Source organism: Lathyrus oleraceus, chromosome 5, assembly GCF_024323335.1.
Source record: "Lathyrus oleraceus cultivar Zhongwan6 chromosome 5, CAAS_Psat_ZW6_1.0, whole genome shotgun sequence".
Classification (NCBI taxonomy): Eukaryota; Viridiplantae; Streptophyta; class Magnoliopsida; order Fabales; family Fabaceae; genus Lathyrus; species Lathyrus oleraceus.
The window spans coordinates 342,962,220-342,976,222 of NC_066583.1; the positions used below are offsets into that span (position 1 = coordinate 342,962,220).

General features: G+C 33.3%; 1 pseudogene; it reads left to right on the forward strand.

Moving 5' to 3' along the window:
* Positions 1 to 2,190: 2,190 nt before the first annotated feature.
* Positions 2,191 to 13,097, forward strand: LOC127078463 (F-box/LRR-repeat protein At3g26922-like; annotated as a pseudogene).
* Positions 13,098 to 14,003: the final 906 nt, after the last annotated feature.

Genomic DNA, 14,003 nt, shown 5'->3' on the forward strand with positions numbered 1-14,003 from the left:
TCCAACTAATCCCAGGGCCACACACGCTACTATAGGAGATCCTAGGCCTTCGTATGTGCCAGGTTTTACGATTCCACCAATTTCTATGGATTTCTTTTACGGTATGCCAACTGCGGCGATGGCAGGATTACAGAGTAACGCGTCAATGTATGCAGATAATAATATAACAATAAAGTCTCCTTTGAATCCATATGTGGTGTTAGGGTCTGCTATGAGCAACCTGGTTGAATAACACCACCTGGAGGGATTGGATTTTCCCCTCCAAATATGCATGCTCTAACAATAAATTACATGTTATTGATAAGACAACAGATGGATGAAAGTAACCACGAGATGGTTAACATGCTTACTCAGCAAATCGATACATTGTTTAATCCTCTAATCCATAACACTAACCAAAGTTACCAATTATTGGCCAATCAAATGGGTCGAATAACCAATTCATTTGACGCTCCTCAGACCCATGGCAATAGGGTTGCCCTTGTTAACTAAGGGAAACAACAACATATAGGTTTTCGACCTGTCGACAAGATTATAAGGATGTAGTTAGGAATGTTCGACAAGATAACCTAATTGGGTAAAATAATTTAGCCCACATGGTCGAAAAAATCCTAGCCTAGAATGGCCTTAGTGTAGGACTACATATGCCAAATTTTGTGCCTCCTTTGTCTGAATATGTGTTTCAAGCTGAACTTGCTAGGGGCTGGTAAGTTCCTAAAATCACCATGTTTGTAGGAGACATAAGTGAATCGATTGTCAAACATATTTCTCAATGTTAAACTGAAGCAGGTGATATAGCGAATAATGAGAATTTAAAAATGAGATTTTTCCAAAATTCCCTAACAAAAAACTCCTTTACATGGTTCACAACACTCCCTATTCACTCCATAAATAATTGGAATCAATTGGAGAGAGTGTTTCATTAATAGTTTTGTATGGGGAAGTCGAAGATTAGCCTCAAAGAATTGGCTAGTGTAAGGCGCAAAGCATCTGAGTTAATTGATGGCTCTCTAAATTGGTTCAGGTTGTTGAAGGCAAGGTACTTTACCCAAGTGCTTAATCATGAATTGGTCGAAATGGTCGTTGAGGGTCTAAATTACTTAATTAGAAATAAACTAGATACCCAATATCTGAAAGATATGACTCAGTTGGCAGACAGAGTTTGAAAAATTGAATGCTTAAAAGCCGAGAAGGCCAGGTCGAACAAATTCCATAGAAAGAAAAGGTTTCCTATAAAGAGGAAGATGAGAGAGACCATGAATATGATATAGAAAATGAGGAGGTCGAAGAGAACGGCGTAAACATGGGGGAACTTAAGTCAGGGTCTCCCTATGTTTGTAAATTATTGAAACCATCCGAAGAAAAGTATCAAGGCGAACCTAAAAATGAAAATTTTATCGCCAAAACGTACACTTTTGATGTAACTAAGTGCGACGAAATATTTGACCTCCTAGTTGATGATGGCCAAATTATAGTCCCCAAGGGACTAAAGACACCACCTTTAGAGAAAGGAAAGAAAATAGGATTTTGAACATTTCATAATTTTATGGGTCATAAGACTTCCTATTATGTCTTTCTCAGGGATTTGATACAAGGAGTGTTGAATGAAGGAATGTTGAAGTTTGTTGATAAGACTAAAGCCCCAATACAGATGAACTCTGATCCTATGTAAATCAAAGATGAAAACTATGTTGAACCACTCGAATGTTTTGGTGGTCGAGGCTACTGAGAACCCCAGTGTGACAATGAAAGTTTCTGAGTCAGAATATGCTGAGAAAGTCAAAGCGGTTAACTTTTAACAAAATCAGTGTACAAATTAAGTGTTAAATGTAAAAACTTTTTCTTGGTAATTGTACACTAATTTTATTAAAAGTTGGTACTCTTTGATTTTTAATAAAATTACTTTTTATATTCAAGAATCAATATATATATATATATATATATATATATATATATATATATATATATATATATATATATAATGCATCCAAATTCATTGTTGCTTCCCTAAATTTTTAAAAATAATATTTTCTTATATTAAAAAATCAGAAGGAATAATTAATTTTTTCATTGTTTTTTCAACACAAATTTAATGATGCAATAACAAAGATGGAATTAAGTTTATCTCTAAATTATTATAGAAATTGGAAAGAAAAATCTATTACTACTATTTATGAGTAGTACATCCGAATTTAGATCTAGGAAGAGGAAGGGTCATTTTTACTTGACGAGTAAAATTTCAAAAGCGAAGCCAGGTTCTTTTTCTCTCTTTTCCCCTGATCTTCATAGAAGAACCACTCCACTTTTCTTCAACTTCGAGACAATGAAGAGAAGAAAGCATAACCAAAGTTACTGTGAAAACAAAGAGAAGAACAAAGACAGACTCAGTGACCTGCCCAACTGCCTTTTACTCCATATTCTCTCCTTTTTGAATGCCAAACGAGTTGTTCAGACTTGCCTTCTCTCCAAAAGATGGAAGAACCTTTGGAAGTCTCTTCATGTCCTTACATTAGGTTCTTCAAACTTCAAGGCTGTCCAGAATTTCAACAAATTCATGTCTAAAATCTTGTCTCTTCGGGATTACTCGGCCTCACTCCACACTCTCGATATTCACCGCTATGCTTTTATGGGTAAGGATTAGCTTAACAAATATGTGGCTAGTAACAGTAAGAGATTTAAGATTTGGTTAGAACTGAAATGGTACTAGGAATTGGATGACTTTAGTATTCTAATTGAATGTAGTTTGAGACTTTATAGATGAGAACATCAAGTCATGTTATTTATATATTTACAAGGGAGATGATGTTTATAGAGTTTTTGGTAGTATGTAAAAAGTGCTAATTTAATTTTAATATTTGTTTCATGTTTTACAGCCTGGTGTGCCCTTGATCACAAATAAAGCTATGTTTATGAAAATGTTGTTCAAGGTTCATAAAGGATTTGCATATAATAACATTCATGATCTCCTTTATCTTGCTGTCACAAATATATGAAAGAGTTTTAAAAACTGAAATTTTTTGCATTTTAATATTATGTATACAATGTTAATATATCAATTTTATTAAATGCAACACTATTAAACTTATACGTATTTTAATATAAATATTTATTTATTTCTTAACTCAACAACATCATCATTGAATTTCCCTAGTCCAACGACTCTCAGATAATGGTAATCAACTTGATAATATTTCAAGCCTCATCAACAAGACTTGAAATTTTATAGTGTGAAAGTTTGCTTGATCGTATCTATCTGAGTAATCAATGTATTGTAAACACACATGAGAATTTCAAGAAGTACTATGGCACATGAAAATACACACACATGCATGAACGTGCGCGCGCACACACACATGCACACAAACACACCACACACAAACTCACAAACACACCACACACAAACTCACCACACACAAACTCACACACGTACATACACACACATTCTCTCTCCTCTCTCTCTCTAAAAAAACATTAAGAAATCTCTCATTTTAAAATTAAAATCACCATTAAATGTTTTTGGAGCCTCTGTAGTTGATTTGGGAAGTGCCCAATTAATTATGAGACTTTTTGCAAATATCTAATCGATTAGATATTTGGTCTAATTGATTAAATTATACTTAATCGAGTCTATAATCGATTATGACCGTCTTTGAATCATTGGTAACAACTATATATCTAAACATTCCAAATTGAGCCACATTGATCAATTATTTACTCTGCCTAATTTATTAGGTCATTAATTTGGCGCGTGAATTATTTACAAATTTACATCTCACCTTGGCCTACAAATAGAGTGTTTTTCTATCATTTTAAAACATTCAGAAAATGTGAAAAACCTCAATTTTCATTTCTCTCATAATCTCTGTAAATATTTTATAAATGTCTCACAGGTTTTAACCATAGTGCTTTGAGAGTGTTCTTGAGTCTCAGTGAGGATATTATTCTAAATTTACAAAGAGTAGATTTTTCTCTTGAGTAAATAATTCTTTATTTCAAAGTGATTATTTTGGTTCGAAGTTAAACCATTGAAAAAGCTTATGTTTGTATTTGGGAATTTTTCTAAGTCTTTCATTTGATTTTTGAGCTCTATCATTGAATAAAAATCTCTTTTGGGTTTGTGAAGATCAATTAGTGAAAAATCCTCACAACGGTTCTTGACCTCAGTTTGGTTAAAAGCTCATAGATTCGAGATCACATTGGCGTAAAATTTCACTTGGTTTTTTTTAGTTCAACTTAGTTAAAAGCTCATTAGGTTCGATATTATCCCGATATAATTCTCATATCGGTTCGTAGGATATCTAACTCAAAAAACCCAGCTTGGTTCGTGGTCAACCCTGTGTATAAAACCTTGGTTCTCTGTCATGTTGGTGTATCTCTGTTGTTGCCTGATTCTTGGTAGTAGGAGTACTAGAATCTGCCTGGTTATCTATGTTTATAGCGTACCTAAGGATGCTATCAATAGGCATAGTTATATCTTCATTGATTACCTTATTTTTGGCTCACCCCAGCTGCAATGCAACAAACACTTTTTATTCCACATTACCGAAATATGCGGATAAGATATGTTGCTTTATGCTGAGTACTTAATAATTACTACTATCCAATATTTGCTCTTTCTTCGTGTTAATTACTCCTAATCCATTCCGGTAAATCAGTAATAGTACTACATTCATTTTTAAAATATAATCTCTGACACATTGATTATCCAAGGTTTGGCCACGTATAAGCATCAAATTATTTCCATACATAAATTAGGCACTAAAGTTCCATACATAAATTAAGCACTAAAGTTTTGATCTATGTCTTCTCACTCAATATCTAGTAGATACTTTCCATTCCAGTATATGTTTAGTTTTCATATTTTTTTTAACTTTTAGAAATGTTTAATTGTCCGTAACGAATAAAAAAACTCTCTCATCATTATTCTCCGGTATATTATAATTATTGTTGTTCTTGTTGATTCTTTGATCCATTACTATTTTTTTTATTCTCCATTACAGTTGTTCTTGTTATTCTCTTTATATATTTTATTCTCACAGTGTCTATCTCATTCACATCTCGAGCTCTAACGAAAGAATACTTCTTCTCAGGCCAACGAAAAAACACTTATTTCCCAAGGAGTCTTAGCGAACAAAAAAACTCTCATAATTATTCTCTGATATGTTATTATTATTCTTGTTGTTCTTGTTTTTCTTGTTGTTGTTTTGGTCCATTACTATTGATCTTATTATTCTCCATTATTGTTGTTGTTGTTGTTGTTGTTGTTGTTGTTGTTGTTGTTGTTGTTGTTGAGAAACTTTATTTTTGTTGGATGTTTACTATTTTTATTTTTATTTCCAAAAGCTCTATGTGATTATTGATCGTAGTTGGATGAGAGTCATTAGATTAAGTAAAAAGTATGAGAATAGAGTGAAACAATTGTTTGATTTCGCGAAAAAAAACCTTCCTGACAATAATGAGATTTTTTGGTGTCCTTGTAAAAACTAATTTAATACGGAAAAAAATAGCATGGGGATGTTATATTCAATCATTGTGGTTGTGATGGAATTATTCAAAATTACACGAAATGGGTATGGCATGGTGAAGCAACAAAAAAAGTTTATAGAAAACAACAACACATTAAGCTTGCCTTTGGAAAGAAAAAAAATAGTTTGTGGAGAAAAATATTTGTTACAGATTTTTCATTGGAAAATAGATTTCTCATTGAGAAACAGATTTTACAATGTATTTTTAATACTTTGTGTAAAGAATGTAATTTAAAAAAAAAACTTATTCACCTTGGTTTTGTTCGTGACTGAGGGGATAGTTAAGCATTTGTTTTACTATATTCAACGCCATTAAACAAATCTTTGTTGTCCATTTAACGTTCATCAATGCTCAAGAATCTGTCATTAGTGATCCGTGTGAAACCTAAGGAACATCCATTATAAAAGCATGCTGAATATTGAAAATCTAACCTATATGAAACATGAAGTGCTTGAAACATAAAGACGTTTGGAAAAGTTCTCTAAGATGGATTGTAAGAGCAGAACATTACTTGGGTTTAAGGTTAGTTTTCTTAAATATTTATATGAGCACAAAATCATATATTTGAATATTTGTTTTACTTCAGAATCAAATGTATGCAAGATCCATAGAGAATAATCTTGCGCTCAACATTTGATCTTCTCTAAGATTCAATAACTCGAAGATCTAAAATCTAGATCTTCATGGAATTTGATTTTTATCAAGATCCCTAGGGAATTTTATTTTTATCTATATCTATAGGGAATTTGATTTTTATTTTAATATTATGTGTAAAAAATGTAATATTCTGGGTAAATAATGTAACCGTTTTTTTTATAAAAAAAAGAAATAATCTTACCCCTCGATTTTCAAGATAAACCAAGATATAAATATGCTATTTTTGAAAATAATAAAAGTGTTGTTGTTGGGTTCAAACTTATGTACATATAACGTTACCCCTCGGTTTTTAAATCACCGAGGTGATAAGTGACAACTTTTCATGACGTCCTTTGTTGTCTCACTATTGCAGCTGAGGTAAAATGCATTTCGCTTCCGATGTTAAAAGCACTTTTTGTAGTAGTGAAGCGATGAAGATAAGCCTCCATACTTAATGTATTCATTTATTGATCAAGATATTTAGGAGAAATTTGTAAAGTCTAACACCAATCCTGAACTCTTGGCTAAAATAAAAAAAAGGAAAGAATAATATATCTAGAAATATCTATCCACATAGGTTGTCTCATAGAGGATATGAAAAACTTGAAAAGAAAATAATTGAAGAAAAAAGAAAACAAAGGGAATTGGAGCTGAGAGATTCTATAAGCCTTGATTGCACTCCATTTCCACCATAATGCCATGAGAAATGAAAGAGGGAATGCCAAAGAAAAGGCGGTGAGTTCACATCAGAGGCTACACATAAAATGGATGACTAGATTATAAGTAGATAGTTTTTTCAACAATATTTATTTTAGTTAAATCAATTTGGTAAAGATGAAATTTTATATGTGTTGTAGGATGTACTGGTTGAACAATTCAAATCTGACCTCTTTGTTCCACAAGATAGTCATGATATCTTGGTAGAAGCGATTGGAATCGATGAGCGTCCTGGGTATGTTTGTGGTCTTGGAAGAGGCGTTGGCTTAAAGTCACATTTTGGACCATCTAAATCATTTAGAGAAGTAAATCGTAGGAGAGAGATTGAAGAGATAGTTGATGTAAAGGTGGGGGAGGTAAGGGAGAAGAGGATTCATGGGAAGAGGGAGAGTTTGTTGCAGTAGATGCAGGAGACTGTCCAAAAGGAGCAAGAGGAGCGAGAGAGGTTGGCTGAGGAGGAGTGAAATAAGTCAAATGAGGAAGAGCTTAAGAAGATGTATGAGAAGTGGGCCCGTGATGTGCTTGAGGTATAAGTGTAAGTTTAAAAAATTGTATTATATGTTGTTGTTATTACTATTTGTGTATTTTAATTTTTGTATTATATTTCTGCTCTTTTTATGATGTAGAAATTGAATTCATTGGGTCTACTCAACCAAACAATTTCGAATGCTCATTTGTACATTCATGATAAATTTATGGATGGTACAAGCACAAAATAAAATAGTCCTGTGCTCCACAACAATATTGAAACCACACCATCACAACTAAATAACACTAAGATACTTTCAATGATATTAAATAGTATTCCAGACATCTGAGATAATATTAAATTAAGTCATGATCCAGATCATTTTTACATACTTCCTAAGACTTCTATTATGAAATTTTTGAAGGGGGGTGAATGTCTAGACAATACCATATTACAAATATTGGTGCTTATAAGTATAATGTTTTTGTTGTTTTTTATTTATATTCATACGTTCTCGTACTTTAACATAGATATTTAACTCTTGCATGAGATATATGTTGTAAGGAATTTAAGAAAGTATTGTTTCATAGATACATGGCAAATAATCCTTCATGACGGTATGACACCAAACACTGTCACACTTTACGTACAAGAGAAGTTGTTGACCCAAAACAAAGAATGTTATTTGGACCCATTTTCCCACCCGTAAGTATTTATTAATTTGTGTTTTCATTTATAAATAAAATTTATACATATTATTAACTATTCTGAATGTTTATGCAATAATCATTGGCAACTAACTATTATATGTCCAAAGCAAAATGGTGTAGTTATCTTTTTCTCGTTACACAAGGAACTTGACAAAGTTATGATTAACGCTTTGGATGGGTAAGTGGTATTATTTTTAATGCTCAAATTTTACCTTTTAGTTTTGAATAGTTTTTATTAATGTTTAATTTTAACCGACATGTGTAGAACGATGGAGAGAGACAATGCAATCAAACATATTGTACTTGGTAGAAAGCCAAAGTTCTATTACCCAAAAGTAAGTATATTACTTGTGCTTTTAGATATTCTTTTATTTGTGTGTATTAGTGATATAAATATACTAAAATCATTTGTAGTCGCGAAAACAACCTGACAACTATTCTTGTGGAAACTACGTTATGAGACAAATGTTTGATACTGTCTCCAGGGGCATTACAAATTAATGGGCTAAGCTTAAGGTATTAGCTTAATCTATATACATGTAATTTATGTATATTTCTTAATTTAATGTTGCTGTTGTTAGCTTATCGTAATTTAAATTTTGTTTTAATTATAGGAGTTTGACTAAAACAAATCCAAATCTTTTCAAATAGATTTTGGGTTAAAACACAAACTTCTTTCCAAAAGCAAACCTCTGCATATTCTAAAGAAGTCATCACCAAAATTCTTTTGAAGGACATCTGAAGATAGTCAGAATCCAAACTTTATTCCAAAACGATACATACTCGCATGTTGAGCCTCTTGCTTAACTAGTTATGTAAAGCACATTAGTTACATCTTGGAACATCTTGCTTAACTGGTTCTGTAAGAAGTTTAGTTGAACAACTCTTGCTTAACTGGTTTTGTCAAGCACTTTAACTGAACAACTCTTCCTAGGAACAAACTCAGATGCTGGAACATCTTGTTCCGCATGTTACCTAAAATACATCTTATACATATGTTATTTTACCTAATGCAATGAACCAAAAGGAACTACAATCTCCCCTTTTGGAAAATTTTGGATAAAACAACTACAAGATGTAATCTTCATGAAGTGGCATAAGTAGCACACTGTATCACCTGATAAAATCAACATAGCAAACAATAACAATAGAAGTAGCCCATAAGATTGCTACATATCAAGAGATTAACTCCATCATATATGCTGGAAACTTTTGAACATCTTGTCTCATACCACAAGATCATAACACTACTCCCCCTTTTTCCATAATTTGGCAAAGGTATGGAAAGAACCACAAGCAAAGCAGGAAGCTTCAGAAACTAGAACAACAGCCAATCAGACCATAATCAGATAAGAAGCAACACAAATTAGAGCTTAAAGTCAGAAGACACAAGTAGTTCCACACAATAGTCAATGCTCCATAGCAGTCAGTAAGACCTCAACACTTTAGGTAGAACCATTCTCACAAGAGTTAGTAGCATATCAATAGAACTCGTACACCACAAAGTCAGTAGATAGTAGTTTGAACACACCACCTCTACAACCCACTACTCACCTCTTTTCCTAGTAAAGAGACAAAGAACATAGACCATCATAAACCCAATAGAGGATCCTGAAGACATACATGATCCTACACACATTCTCTCAATCATTCTTCAGAAGCCATCAACACACAACTACTTATAACCACCAAATAAAAGTAGCATCTTTTCTTGAATATCATCATATCATCAACTTCCAAACACACTTTCAGTAGCAGCAAGAACCAGTTGAGGTAAAAAAAATTCCAATCAACAGGTGCACAAATGTATAACACAATGTATTATGACATCTTTTCCAACATTCAGTATACAACACCCTACAACATAATCCTTTATTAACTTAAGATAACAATGTCCCGTATTTAGCATTGTCTTCAACAACTGAGCATTACTATTAGGCTCCATAAAATCATTATACTTAGTGCTTCAACAACAATATCTTCTACATCCTCATTTGCAATTTCTTCTTCTTCCCCAACTCCATTTTCCTTGGTCATAATCTTGTTAATAGTGAGAACCTTGCTTTTGTCCAATCAATTTAAAGTTGAACGTGAAATCATCACACACTTTCTTCTATCATACACATTTCTAAACTCTTTGACCACCTTTTCATACCTATGATCATCATCAGTAATAGTCTTCATTAGCCCAGTAACTTTCATGAATTCTTTGAAATCAACAACTTCTTCACCTACCCCTCCTTCAAATGTAATCCTTCTTTGAAGAACATACTTCCACTTCTAAACACTTGTTTCAAAATAGAATAACATAGTATCCATGTGAGCAGAGGTGACATCCACATGAATTCTCTTCCCTCCAACCTTTCTCCTCATGGTGAATAAAATTTCCTAGAAATTTTCTTCAACATCTGTCTCATATTCACTTGTTTTAACAAGTTTCTTATTCACTTTAAAATTAACAAGGGAAACTTGTTCATCCTTCCTCTGAGTTGGAAACTCAGTCACCAACATGTCATACTTGTTGTTTGGCATAACCTAGTTGATATCTTTATAATATACCATTTTTTATCATTTAATTACTCCACAATAGTTTAGTGCAACTACTTCTAGTGTATATACCCTGAGAAACAAGGATGTAGTCCTTCGTTTGCTTTACGTGGGAATAAGGAGAATAACTAACATCTTTTACCATGCTCAATTCAAAATCAGACTGTATTTGTTAAAAAAAGGCTTTAGAATCTTAAAATATGTGAACTATCATCAGATTCTCATTCCAAGAAATTACACCAGTTTCCAGCGAATGGGATGAGTAATGACGAAGCGGAGAAATTACGTCGTTTCCCAATAAATGGGACGGGTAATGCCGAAGTAAAGAAATCTCTTTAATTCACAACAAATGGGATGGGTTATTTCAAAGTAAAGAAATTACTATTATTCCCTATAAAGGGAACGAGTAATGCCAAAAGAAACCACGCCAGTTCCAAATGAATGCGACAAACAATGATGGAGTAGGTATAAATTTCTAAACAATCATAGTCGGTGGAAGGAATAAATCATAACATCTGGAAAAATCAAAATAATGGCTCCAATTAATAAAGCCTCGAAGGTATGAAGTTACAAAGATGTCTACAATAAACACATTACCCTCGCTTCACCATGCCACCATTGGCTTCCATGTGATTCGAGCTGAGAAGGTTGCAAAAAATCTTTATGTTCAGGTAGATCACCTTGATCTAGTCCACTAGCGGCGCCGACCACAAGGTCCCCTTCTAGTCATGACAAAGCATCATGGTAGGCTTCCTCTTTGAGGGCCTCTTTAACCTTTGGAATCAAGGAAGAAATGCATGCAAAGAAGATTCCACCTCACTAAGAATCAGATTCTATCCAAAATTCTCTCTACAAAGAAGATCTAAATGTCATGGAGAAGAGTTATTTTAGATGTATTGGTGCAACATGTGGAACACGATGTTCTAACATTTACAGTCCAACATCTGACCTTGCCAACACGCCATAAGGGATGTTATTTTGATGCATATTTTTTGATTGATTTTCAGTCAGATTTGCTGCATATTTGTTATCAATGTATGGTTGATTTATTTGACAGTTCTTGAAAATCAAATCAAATTTAAATGGAGATTTAAATTTGAATGTAGCAAATCATATCTTTTAGAGAGTTTTATGATGTAATCAATTCCAACAAGATTCTTTATTATTCTGGACGAATTTAAATCAGAGATCCATAAGGAAAAAGCCCATAAGATATTGCTATATAAGGAGACTCAATTCTCATGTTTTTCTCAAGAGTTTTGTACACAAGATTAAGAGATCTTCTTCTTCTCTGCGACAATGAAGAGACTAAGGCATAATCATAATTACTTTGCAAACAAAGACAAATTCAGTGATCTTCCCGACTGCATTTTACTCCCCATACTCTCCTTTTTGAATGCCAAACCAGTTGTTCAGACTTGCATTCTCTCCAAAAGATGGAAGAACCTTTGGAAGTCTCTTCCAGTCCTTACCTTAGGTTTTTCAACCGATAAGCCTGTCAAGAACTCCAACAAATTCATGTCTAAAATCTTGTCTCTCCGGGATGCCTCAGAGTCTCTCCACACTCTTGATTTTCACCGCTATGCAATTAGGACGCTTTGCGGAGTCAAATGGATTATAAAATATGCAGTTTCACACAATGTCCAGCATTTAGATATCCATCTCAAATGTCGTCTTCAACAGTTTCCCCCTTGCTTATTTTCATGTATCACTTTAACTTCTCTTAAACTTTCTGTTTTCCTCCCTATGATGTTTAGTAAGAAAGTCTTTTTCAAATTCTCTGAATTTGCCAGCATTAACCAGCTTGTCTCTACGGTCATTCACCTCTCTACGGTCATTCACCTTTCTTGTCCGCGATGATGGATGCGTTGAGCCTTTTTCTGCTTTAAACAAGTTGAATAGTTTGATCATTAACATATGTGAAGTTGTTGATGCACAAAACCTTTGCATATCGAGTGCCACACTTGTCAATTTAACTATAGTCACGAGTGGTAGAGCACATACGGCCTATTTCGGATTTGAACTATCTGCACCAAGTCTTTCTACCTTTAGTTTTAGCGGTGTTCCTCTTCAGAAACTCAGTCGGAGCAATGACAATCTCTCCGCTGTCATACATGTAAGCATTGATGTCGATTATTGGTTATATAAGGCTGCTACTCCTTTGGTTCTACTCAATTGGCTGGTTGAGCTTGCTAATATCAAATCATTGACAGTTACTTCAACTACTCTTAAGGTACTTCAGAGCATGTTTGGTTTCAGAAACAAAATTGTTTCATTTTCAATTATGAAAAATATTATTAAACTGATACTGATTCGTTCTGATTGCTTAGGTTCTTTCCCGTGTTCCCGATTTATTGAAGTTTGAGTTCTCTTCCTTATGTAACATGAAGTCACTGAGAGTAAAAAAGAAATATTCTTCGGTCCTACCCGATGGATTAGTGGAGTTTTTGCTTCAGAACTCACCCTCAGCAGAGGTTGACATTGTTGATTGATTAAGGTCAAATTTGCAATCAACATTTTCTGTTTTCCCTCTAACCTTTGTGTATCGTTGAATTGAGAAGCTGTGAAAATGTAGTTATTGATTGTTTGAAAATGTAGCTAAGAACCGTAGACACCAGAAATACGATACCGACACTGATACATTGACACCGATAATAATTTGAAAACATGAATAAATTAAATGTAATCATAAAATATCAGTGTCTGTCTCACACACTTACACTGACTATTTTTTCCAAAACTTAAGAGACTTTATATATACTAAGAGATGAGAAGATCAATTCATGTTACTTGCATGCCTTCAAAGTTTGAACAAATTATTTATATATTTCTCTAAGGGGTTTGTTTCTTTAAAATTAGAGCTCTGACAACTAATTTATCAGCAAATATGTAGAAGATGTTTATATATTTTTTGTTAGTATGTAAAAAGTTCTATATTTTATATTTGTTTCATGATTTACAGCCTGGTGCACCCTTGGTCCCAAATAAAGCAGATATATGCACCCTTGGATTTGCATATATTACCTTTCTGTCATGCAAAACAAATTGTCTAGGGACCTTCCGACTGCAACTGTGTCTTTCTTCATTTTGCTATTTTTATCAACTATTATTAGTTGATTTTGTGGTCAATATAAAGGATTTTTCTATACTGCAAGTGGTGTTTTTCCATGACTATTGTTGAGCTTTTTGTTTGGCTTGACTGTGCTTGATTGTGTAGTTCAAATCGTTGTGGCCTGCGTGCTAGACAATTGTTTTTAACAAAGAATGTGATGAACATGTATGAAAGAGTTTTACAAATTAGAGACTTTATAGGAATAAATACTAGTGACTTTTAATTAGTTGAAGTGTGCCACAAATGCATGCTATTGTGGCTGTAGAAGGTGACGTAGAATTTTTCG